The sequence below is a fragment of the Emys orbicularis genome, chromosome 2 (genome assembly GCF_028017835.1).
Source record: "Emys orbicularis isolate rEmyOrb1 chromosome 2, rEmyOrb1.hap1, whole genome shotgun sequence".
In the NCBI taxonomy this organism is placed as follows: Eukaryota; Metazoa; Chordata; order Testudines; family Emydidae; genus Emys; species Emys orbicularis.
The window spans coordinates 159,522,202-159,533,168 of record NC_088684.1 but is presented as its reverse complement, the minus strand read 5'-3'; the positions used below and the strand labels follow the sequence as shown (position 1 = coordinate 159,533,168).

Here is a 10,967-nt window from a genome sequence, read left to right as displayed (position 1 = left end):
AACATTTCATGCAGAAAGGAATAAGGAAGATGGTAGTTGATCTCTCATGAGTTTAAAAATTGTAAATATCTTTTGTTGCACTATTTTTTAAATGAAAAATTGCAGTTTTCTGATTCGAGACAACTTTTTGTTAAAATATTTAAGCTAATTAGACTAAAAAGTTTAAAAAAGGAAAAAGTCAAAATCAAAAGAAAATATTTTGACGGGCCTGAAATGAAAATATTACTTGTTTGGTTTACAAATATTTGTGAGATTTCACCCCTTTGTCTACATTCAAAATTGGAAAAAAATTCATACTCTTAACAATATTTGTGGGATGAGAAAACTGTTTCCTACCCAGCTCTCCTCAATACATGGTAACAGTCTTCAAATATTTGATAGGTATGAGCAATGTGGAAGTGGAATTATAAACTAGGGGTTATACAGTAGCTAGAAGTAAAGAGAGGAAATTATAGAGATCACCACTAAGAATAATATTTATTAGTCCACAATAGTTGCTCAGGTGTAGCATATGTAGTATTTTAGGTTCTCATTCATAAAATACCTCCCTTACTTCATTTAGATTCCACTTTAAAACCCGTTTTTTCCAGAAATCCTTCCCACATTATGCTCATTAACAGTAATTATATACTGAGTACCTGATCTTGTGCTCATTGAAGTCAATGGCAAAAGGCCCACGGATTTGATAGTGCAGAATTAGGTTCTTACTTCTTATTATCAGGAATGTCTACACCATCTTTCACCTTAACTATTGTCCATATCTGGCATTTGTTCATCTTGTCAAAGTTAATGCCTGATCATGCAACCTTTATCCAGGTGAGCAAATATTACTCAGTTGAGCAGTTCCATTGATGCTGAATGGATCTGATGTGCAGGTCCCCTCAAGTGAGAAACACAACACCTGACCCGATAGCACACATGAGAAGAGATTGCAGAACTGTAAGCAATTCAAGGTTGTAAACTTTTCTCATTTTGTGTTTATAAAGTGCTATGTAAATTATATCGTATATAAGTTATTATTAGTAATAAATGTTAAAATTAAGGCTGTCAAACAATTAAAATATTAATTGTGATTAATCGTGAGATTAAAAAAATTAATCACGGTTAATCTCAGTTTTAATCGTGCTGTTAAACAATAATAGCCTACATTTCTGAGAAAGGAATTTTGTTGTCCCATGTTTGTGTTAAAATGTAGTAGCAAATTGTGTAAAACTTTGAGGAAATTATTCTGCAGTTGCTAGCCATTTTCTTTAGTTTAATAAACTAGTTGATTATTAGGTCTGACATACTGTATACTCTGCAAGTTTTCCTATTTGCCCTATTACCAAGTATGAATTCATTTCTCAGTATAGTCCTTTTCAGATTCCTTTGACTCTTCTACTTTTCATTTATCTACTGTCAATGTCAAAGGTAGATGTGCCTCATGGTGAGCATGAAGAAGCTGAAAAAGCATAACCACTTACCTTTAAAGTGACTTGATTCCTTATTTCATGCAAGTGATGGCAGAATAGTTTGACCCTGTTCTCAGAACCAGAGGCTGTATATGTAACTTGTAAACTCAGCACCTGCAATTGCAATATATGCAATATGTGTATGCATATCAATCTGAGGGTGACATTAAGCCCTCGGAGTCTTACATTTTGTTGTTTGACAGCACAGCAAGGACGAATACGGAAACAGAATAGTTACCAAAACTAAATCGGATTTTATGAGGATGCACTATGCAATGTGCCTCTTCAACCAATACATAAAGAACTTCCATTTCCAATGCTTTTAATTCAGCACTTTGGACCATCACTAAATTCACTCAAAACATATAAAGAAAATCTTTAGAAACTTCTACTTATTGGAGAAAAATGGAATCCAGGAAATAGTGAAAAATATTTAATCTGAACAAAAAAGGTAACGAATTTTAAACATTTAACTTGTACTGAAAAGATCTGTTTCCTGCATCTACCATCAATATAAGTATAGTTGCCATTCATATTCCTGCAAATTAAACAACTTTAAAAATATTTTTAGTTTTTTCAGACTAAACAGTCTAATACATTAAAACAGTTTTGAACTTTATAACAGGCCAGCGCAAACTACACAATAGTCCCCTCTGCTTCATAAAATGAACACCACAGGCCAGATCCGCCTCTGATATAAACCAAAGTCAGAGCTATGCTGATTTACACCAGCTGAGGACCTTGAGGTCTTTAAACCACGATTTGAGGACTTCAATAACTCAGGCATAGGTTAGGGGTTTGTTACAGGAGTGGGTGAGTGAGATTTTTGTGGCCTGCTTTGTGCAGGAGGTCAGACTAGATAATCATAATGGTCCCTTCTGACCTTAAAGTCTATGAGTCTATGAGGATCTGGCTCTGCCAGAATCATGTCTTCTGTATTGCATAGGCAGTTAAAATGCATTTTTTTTGTAGAATTAGATTACAATTGACTGAATGCTCTGCATCAGACAAAATTCAGAGCTTCTTTCACATTATTCTCAAATAAAAGGATAGCTGTACTGACTAAAAGTTTGTAGTTAGATAACCAGGGATGACATTTTTTTGCTCCCTTCACAGTGTTCTGTCTTCTGCTGATACCCATTCTTAGAAGATCTTGTTCTATTTTAGTTAAATAAAATCAAGTGTCCCTCTTTCCATGGCCCATTCAGTCTCTGGTCCTTTGCAGAATCTGCAAACATTGTTGACAATGTTTTTTGCAATGTGAGCACTTTTCTGAGATAATCAAACTCATATCACAAAACACCAAGCTTGTTTCACAATAGAATGTGGAACAATCATCAACTAGTAAACTCTGATAACTATCAACCTGCGCTGGATTTGAACTGGTGACCTATATCAAAAGTGAAAGGCTCTATATCCCATTACTTCTGTCCTTTCTATTAAAGGTAAATTCCTTTCTCTCATCAGCCTTTCTTATTCTGCATCTCTCCTCCCCAGACAAGATCTCTTTTTTTAGGTATGAGTTAGATAAATGTGAAATAGAATAATTCTATAAATCTCCTACTTGTCCCATTCTGGCTGCTGCTCTTCGCACAAACAACTAAAAGTTTCAGTCCTAAGCATTGTAGAATGCTGCCTTGTTCTACAGATGAGCTCTGTCATGCAGTACTACACTGGTACTAAAAAAATTTTGTTAGGAGCTAGGAATTAGCAATGTCAATACAAGAATGAAGGAGAGGCTAGATAATTTTTTTCTAAACAAAGGACATCACCGATAGTAGTATTGTAGAGCAAATTTGACAATGCCCTGCTTTCCTCAACCACACATTGATTATTGCCTTCTAAAATAAGGTAATTTCTTGAACAATTTATTTTTAATTTTTAAACTTATTGCATCTTAGCATTTTAAAATTATAAGGGGAACTTTTTTCAGCTAAACAGAAATAATGCTACAATTTCAATTATTCCTTGTTGAAAGATGGATACTGTGGGTGCCATTAAAGTCTGGCATTAAAATCTCTTTGCAGTTGGTAAATTACTGCAGAATTTCCATCGTAAGTATGGGAGTACTAGAAATAATGCTGTAATGGTAAATACTGTGGTGTAGTAATCACATGGGCCTTATTTGCTTCTTGGAGTATGAGTATAACTCCCATTGAAATCAACAGAATGTATTAGTATCCTTTGAAGGAAAAGGGTTCTGAGATTTTAATAGCACTGACTGTACAACTAACTGATGGGCACTCTCTTCTGACTGCATGAAGAGTTCACCTTGTGGAGACACATTGAGAACTATATGTATATGCCCAGATTTTTAGAAGATACTCAGGGTTGCAGCATCTCACTGATTTAGGAGCCTAAATCTCATTTTCAAAAGGGATTTGGGCACTTAAGAGCCTAAATCCCATCAGCATTCCATGGGATTAAGCTCCTAAATGCTAAATCCCTTTTGAAAATGGGATTTAGGCTCCCAAATCAGTAAGATGTTGTAACGCTGAGCACTGTCACGCCTCAATACCTTTAAAACTGTGGTCCATAGAGACATACTCTGGAGGTCATGTGACTTTTCAACAGCTGCCAAGTAATTATCTGCCATGGTGGTGGAATCCTGTGGTGGAATACCCATGGCTGCTGTAGAAATTAAAATTTCTTTTGCTGTTATAGGCATGGATATAATCCCTCAATAAACTGAAGAAGTGAGCCTTTTTATTTTGATTTCTCCATATACCATAAATAATGTACATGGCTATATTTCATTTTTATTCACAAGCTTCTAGTAACTCAAGCCTTTCTCTGTTTTACAGTGTTAGCAGAACCGTTCAATAAAAATAAAGCCCTGAAAGAGACTTTTTGGGAGCATAATTTTCCACACGTGTGAAGACAACTCCTCTTATCACTTTGTGCCACATTCTGATACCCTCATTCATGAGCAGTACCAACTTAATCTGTGAGTATTCCCACTGACTTCCTGGGAATCAGAATCCAGCCCCTCATAAATAGAAACATATTACAGCACAGGGCTTTCCTTGCTTGGTGTCTGAAACCCAATTATGGGGACAAGGTTGAGGCCCAATTTACACTGAAATATTTAACTGTTACAACAAGACATAGAAAAAATGTGTTAGGACCAGGTCTCCCAGCTCAATTATAGTTGTAATGTAGATAGGGCTTTTCAAAATCACAAATTTAATTTTCAGAAACAGCCAAGATGTAACGATCCAAAAGTCTCACCCTAACATCTTGTGCTTAGGCATTACAGCAAACAGAGACTCTTAGCTTAGAGATGTCTGCCCAGCTCTGAAGGCAGCACAGAAGTGAGGGTGGCTCTGAAGGCAGCTCAGCCGAAGAGCTTCCTGCAGGCAGAGGAGGCACCTGGAGGTAGGTCTGATCTCCCCCTAAGAGTGGCCATGCAAGGGAAGAGGAAGTCCCTCCCCAGCCCAGTGGACTAGCAGCTGGAGTCCAGCGCATGCCAGGAGCCCCTGGCTTGGGTGCCCTCAGCCCTGCCCCTCTCCCTTCCCTCCAGCAGCTAGATTTCATGGGGAGGTCTGATTTCATGGTCCGTGATGTTTTTTCATGGGCATGAGTTTGTAGGGCTCTAGCTATGAAAGAAAAAAAAATTGCTTGAGCCCCGGCACCTTTCATTACAAATTAAGCCCTGTGAGAAAGCCCTGTAAAGCAATTGTTTTAAAAACCTACAGCATTTAATACAGGTTGATAACTGCCATGTAAGATGCTTTAACCATCCTGTGGAATTCTAAGGCTATGTCTACACTACGAGCTAGGGATGCGATTCCCCTGCTCATGTACACGTAGTCGCGGTAGCATGATGAGAGCTAGCATGAGTATAAATAGTAGCATAGCCACAACAGCCTGGGCAGTGGAATTGGTGGCATAGCTCAGCTGTGCCAAGCTCAAACCTGCCTGAAAACAGTGGGTACATACTTGGCATGGCTCAGCTGTATCTCTGATGCCAGTGCTATCACAGCTACACTGCTAGCTATACTCATGATAGTTCTCATTGAGCTACCATATGTGTACACAAGCAGGGGACTTACACCCCAAGTGTAGACATGACCTATAGCTGGGATATAATACTTACTCTAAAGCAGGGATCTCAAACTCAAATCACCATGAGGGCCACATGAGGACTTGTACATTGGCCCGAGGGCCGCATCACTGAAACCTTTTCATACAACAATACAAAAGTACAGTAAAAAATGAACAAAATGAAGAGTAATATAGTATGCTATTAAAAGTCAATGTATTAACTTTTTTAAAACTGTAATGTGAAAATTCAGTGCTAATTTTGACAGTCATTTCATTTTTGGCCACTTAGCTGGCAGAGTTTTGCATCAACCAGAGCATCAATATTAGGTTTGATATCCTGAGACACAACCAGTCTCAATGTTGCTTTCAAATGTTCGTCAGTGACCCTTGACCTTAACACAGATTTGTTAATCTTCATGGAAGAGAAAAAACTGTTCACATATATATGTGCTTCCAAACATTGCCATTACCTTTGTGGAAGCAGCGAATAACATGGGAAATCTTTCCTGTGAAAGAAACAGGTAGAATACTGGAATTCCAACATCTGTCTACTTCTGCTTCAAAATGGTATCACACTGAAGCTCCACTAACTCCATCTGCATTTCCTCTGCAACATTGTCAATTTCCACAGCAAATGGTGTGGAAAAAAGTTGAAAATGTGGTTCAAGTGCCTTGAAATCTTTAAACCGCACATCAAACTGTTTGTGTAAGTTAGAAATGATACCTGCATATTCTTTCAAGGATTTGGGTTCAACTTTTCCTAAGGAATTCAGAGTCGAGAAATGGACCAAATTGTCAGCAGTCAGCTGTTTCCCCCACAAAGTAAGCTTGACTTTGAATGACTTAACACTGTCATACATCTGTGTTATCACCTGTTTTCTACCCTGAAGCTTCAAGTTCAGTGCATTCAGATGATCAGTTACATCTGTTAGAAAAGCAAGGTTGCAGATAAAAGTGGAATCAGCAAGCTGTGGAACCTCCTTGTTTTTCACTTTCATGCAGGAATCAATCTCCTCTCTAAATGCAAAAAAATGCTTCAAAAATTTCCACGACTCAGCCATCTAACTTGAGCATGATACAGAAGTTCCCCATATTCACTGTCCATACTTGCTAGAAAAGAAGTGAACTGTCTGTGATTCAGCCCTCATGCACATATAAAATTAACGGTTTTAACAACTACATCCATAGCTTCCTTCATTTGTAGACTTTTACTACACAGGGCTTCTTGGTGCAAAATGCAATGTACATTGGTGAAGCTAATTCCTGGTATATTGAGGCTGTTCAGTTTGGTCTTCAATAATCCAACCACACCAACGTTTATGCCTTTAAAAAATTTCTTCCTATCAGGACATAAAATTTCACTGGCCTTCACAACTTGACATTCTTTTACGAATAGGCATTCTGTAAAAGGTCGCGATGATTTAGCTATAATTTCGCTTATCACAAAACTTGCTCTTACTGAATCTTCGCTAGACTTGTTAATCTCCAAAAAGAAATTTCTTTGCCTGGCAAATGCTGCTTTAAGTTGCCGAACTTTTTCCTCCCGGATTTTTCTGGTGAATGCATTATATTTTTCACAGTGCATCGTGTCCTAGTGCCGACACACATTATACTCCTTGGGAACAGCAATCGTTTGCTGACAAATAAGGCATTGAATTTTATCTTTTACCTCTGTGAAAAATATAAATTCTCCCATTTGTTTTGGAAACTCTCTTTTCTTCCATGAGTGTTCTTTTTTTCGACGAAGTCATTTTCGAGGGGTTTTAATAAAATATAAACACTTAGTAATGCAACTCACTCAAAGGACAAAACACACACTTACTTTTAGAATTGCTTCTGTTAAAGTCCCCCCACCCCCAGTCCTGCCCCCACTCCACTCCTTCCATGAGGCCCCACCCCTGCCCTGCCTCTTCCCACCTCATCCTTGCCCCAATTCCAACCCCTTCCCCAAATCCCCGCCCTGGCCCCACCTCTTCTCTGCCTCCTCCCCTGAGCACATCGCATCCCTGCTCCTCCCCACTCCCTCCTGGAAAGCCCTAAGTGCCACCGAACAGCTGTTTGGTGGCGGGAAGTGCTGGGAGGTAGGCAGGAGAGTGGGGACATGGTGTGCTGGGGAGAAAGAACGGGGGCGGGGGGAGGGGAGCTTGTTGGCCGCAGGAAATAACTTAGTGGGCTGCATGCAGCCCATGAGCTGCATGTTTGAAACCCCTGCTCTAAAGCATGGTTTCAAAATTTTATACATAGGATAATCTTCTCTATTAATCCTACAGGGCTTTTTTACATAAGGGTTCTCCTTAAATAAACAGAATTCAATCTCACTCAGAAATGACTGGATTTATAAATTAAGGGCAATTTAAAACAAAACAAAACAAAACCTTTTTTTAAATAAATGAATATGTGACCACTGACAACCCATTTTGTCAAATAAGAACATTGGCTAGGGTCAGACCTGAAGCAAGTGGGGAGCCTTTCCACTAACTTCAGTGGACTTTGGATCAATCCTCCAGTTTGCAGTTGAAAATGATATAAATGCTCTGCCTCCTAGTTCCTTCATGTATTCCTCTCACCAGCTGAAACATTGCTTGATGGACATTTACTAGTTATTCATAAAATAATTGATTTCACTCACACAGTGTTTGTGCTATAGCATTCTTTTCAGTTACATAGTTTATTTTATACCTGCTTTTTATATATCATTTTGCTTTTATAGCCTTTTTCACATACTTTTGACCCAATTAGTAAAGTAGAATAATTTTAACAGTGTAATCTCTCTGCTTTCAACCAGTCACACAACAATTAATGAACCTTCACATGAGAAACTCAGTAGAACAGTCATTCTTCAAAGTTGGTGTTATTTCTCCAACTCAGGTAAGACACTCATTGAAAAACCTACTCTGAACATAAATAGTCTTTGTTCTCTGCTTACAGTTGTGACTATCAAACAAATATATAGGGCCTGGCATCATACTAAAAGGTTTATTGTAAATACCATCATAGCTTGGCAGTAGGAAAAAAACATCAGTGAGTCCTGCTATGATCCTTGGTACTTCTTGTCTAGGGGTGGGCTTCCTGAGTGGGAAATGGCTGGGTGATTAGACCTGTTGTGATAATGGCCACACTGCACCTGAAGCGGGGGTAACTTTGTCTGGGCTTGCCGAAGGAAGGCAGCAGTGCTTTATGGTGGGGGCAGAGTGTGAGGGGGAGATGGGAGGTCAGAAACTGCTGCAAAAGATAAGCAGTGATCAGCTTTGTGGTGCTGACTCACACCCCGGGGATGTGAGGTCGAAAGGCTATAAAGATGCAAGCCCTGGACGTTTTTTTAAGTCATTAAATCGGAACCCAAGGACCCAGGCCTGCTCCTAGTCAAGTCAATGGGAGTTTTGCCATGACTGTGCTGGGGCTCCACCCGAAGAGAAGGAAGCTGGGTGCTGGGGGATGGTTTCCCCGAGGCAGCATCAGCAGGACGGCCAGCTGCAGCAGAGATCTGTGTGTAGGATGCATTCAGTTGCTTTGCATTCCTCTACTGCAGAAGAGCTGGTTTCGAAGTGGCAGGTTTGGTGGACTCCCCACTATACATCCTACTCTCCCAGGCCACCAGACAAGCGTCAACGGTGAGTTTCATTCCAGCAGGGGCAAAGGGTTGTTACCAGGATGGGGTTTGGTGGAGCCCAGAGTATCGGATCATCCAAGGCAGCCTCATGGACAGAAGGATGGGGATGCTCGTGGGGAAGCATGCACGCATGCAGCTGGGCAGGCTGTGTTTGCTAGTGGGACAGTCAGAAGTGCTGTGCGGCAAGTGGTCAGTGAAGTTGTTTCTGAGTTTGTTTCAACAGCACTGCAGGGCTTCCAAAGTGTACCGGGTCACCCGGAACCAGGATGTTCTTCTCCACTGAACACAAGAGATGGGGGTGATGCTGATTCCAGGGGTGAGTGTGATCTGCAACAGAGAAAGGTTGGGGGAGGGACGGGACAGTTGGCACAGGTGATATACTGCCTTGCAGTGTGGCAACAGGTGGCAGTTGCAGGGGCCTCAGCGAGGTGCCAGTCTGGGCTCAAGTGTCCCTCTATGAGTTTACTTGGGGGAGACGGGAGTGGGCCTGGCGGGGTAATAAATAGGCCTGGGCCTAGGAGCGGGAGTCTCAGAAGCCGTAGCAGACCTGTCGGGGGCACACCCCTGGTGGGGACACTAATGGATTACACAGCTGCTGCAACCTAATTTACAGTTGTTGCAACTTCAGGCATCTGTGGGTGAGGGAGCTGGACAGGGTGACAGGGTAGGCCCAGCATGGGCTCAAGTTTGGGCAGCTGGAGATGGGCAGGTGGGACAGTCTACCCACATGGGTATGGGAGCCCTTGGTGGGGGATTAAGCCCCTGGGCACATTTTTAATCCCCGTTGTTAAGAAATATAACTTCATGGGACAGAGTTGAAGTTCCTGGGAGGGCTGTGGGGGAACAGGGCACTGAGGATACCCCATCAGTCAGTCCTGAGTATGGTTATGGTGGAGTGGATTACCTGATGGGAGTTCACCTGCTCAGTAAAATTAAGGATAAAACCCTAAGAGGGGAATAGTGGACATATTATCCCTGTTGCAAAGGGAGGTGTTGACAGAGAGTAAGCATGGGCAGAGCAAGCAGAATAGGGAGCTGCTCATGTGGCCCAGGGTGCCTAGAACATGGGAAAATTGGGAGGCTGCCTTCCTTATCTATGCAGGTGTTATAGTACAGGCTTACCCGGAGAGAAGCCCTGCCTTGTTTAAGTTTATGGACATAATCAGGCGGGCACATCCTGGTTTAATTTTGATGAGCAGTTTTGATTGAGGGCAGCAACACAAACAGGGATCTGGTGGGACATACTGCATCACACACTGTGGTTGGAGTGGATGACGCCAAGAGGGCCAGGAGTTCACACGGACAGTGGCTTGTTCATACCACAGCAAGCTCAGGAGGGGCCTGAGTCACATAATGATATCTGCTGGGCATTTAATAACAGTGGTTGTTTTTGCAGCACCTGTAAATTCAGGCACGCTTGCGAGACATGTTTTGGGACCCATTCAGCCCATTCTTGCCAGAGCGGTAAGGGACGATCCAAGGAAGAAACAGGAGTGGGGGTGGCTCAAGTGCCAACCACAGATTTGGCTCAGTTGGAACAGGTTATGGGACACAGAACTCAAGCTGGGGGGGAGGGGTGAGCTGGGGGTGGTGCAGAGGGCACGGGCACCAACGCCAGTTAGGCCGGATGTGTTAAGGGTTCTCCTATGGGATTAACCTAACAAGGCAGATGGGGCATATTTATGGGAGGGGTTTACTGTAGGATTTCAGATCTCCTTATCGGGGAATAGGACCCATGTGATGTCAAAAAAATTGAAGTCAGTATTTGGGATAGGACATATTGTTCAAGAAAAGATTACACAGGAATTAAATGAGGGCAGGGCCATTTGATCAATTTCCTATAGAGAACTTAAGGGTTT

General features: G+C 41.4%; 1 pseudogene; it reads right to left on the bottom strand.

Moving 5' to 3' along the window:
- Window positions 1–1,959: 1,959 nt before the first annotated feature.
- LOC135873742 (general transcription factor II-I repeat domain-containing protein 2B-like) lies at window positions 1,960–7,083 on the bottom strand (annotated as a pseudogene).
- Window positions 7,084–10,967: the final 3,884 nt, after the last annotated feature.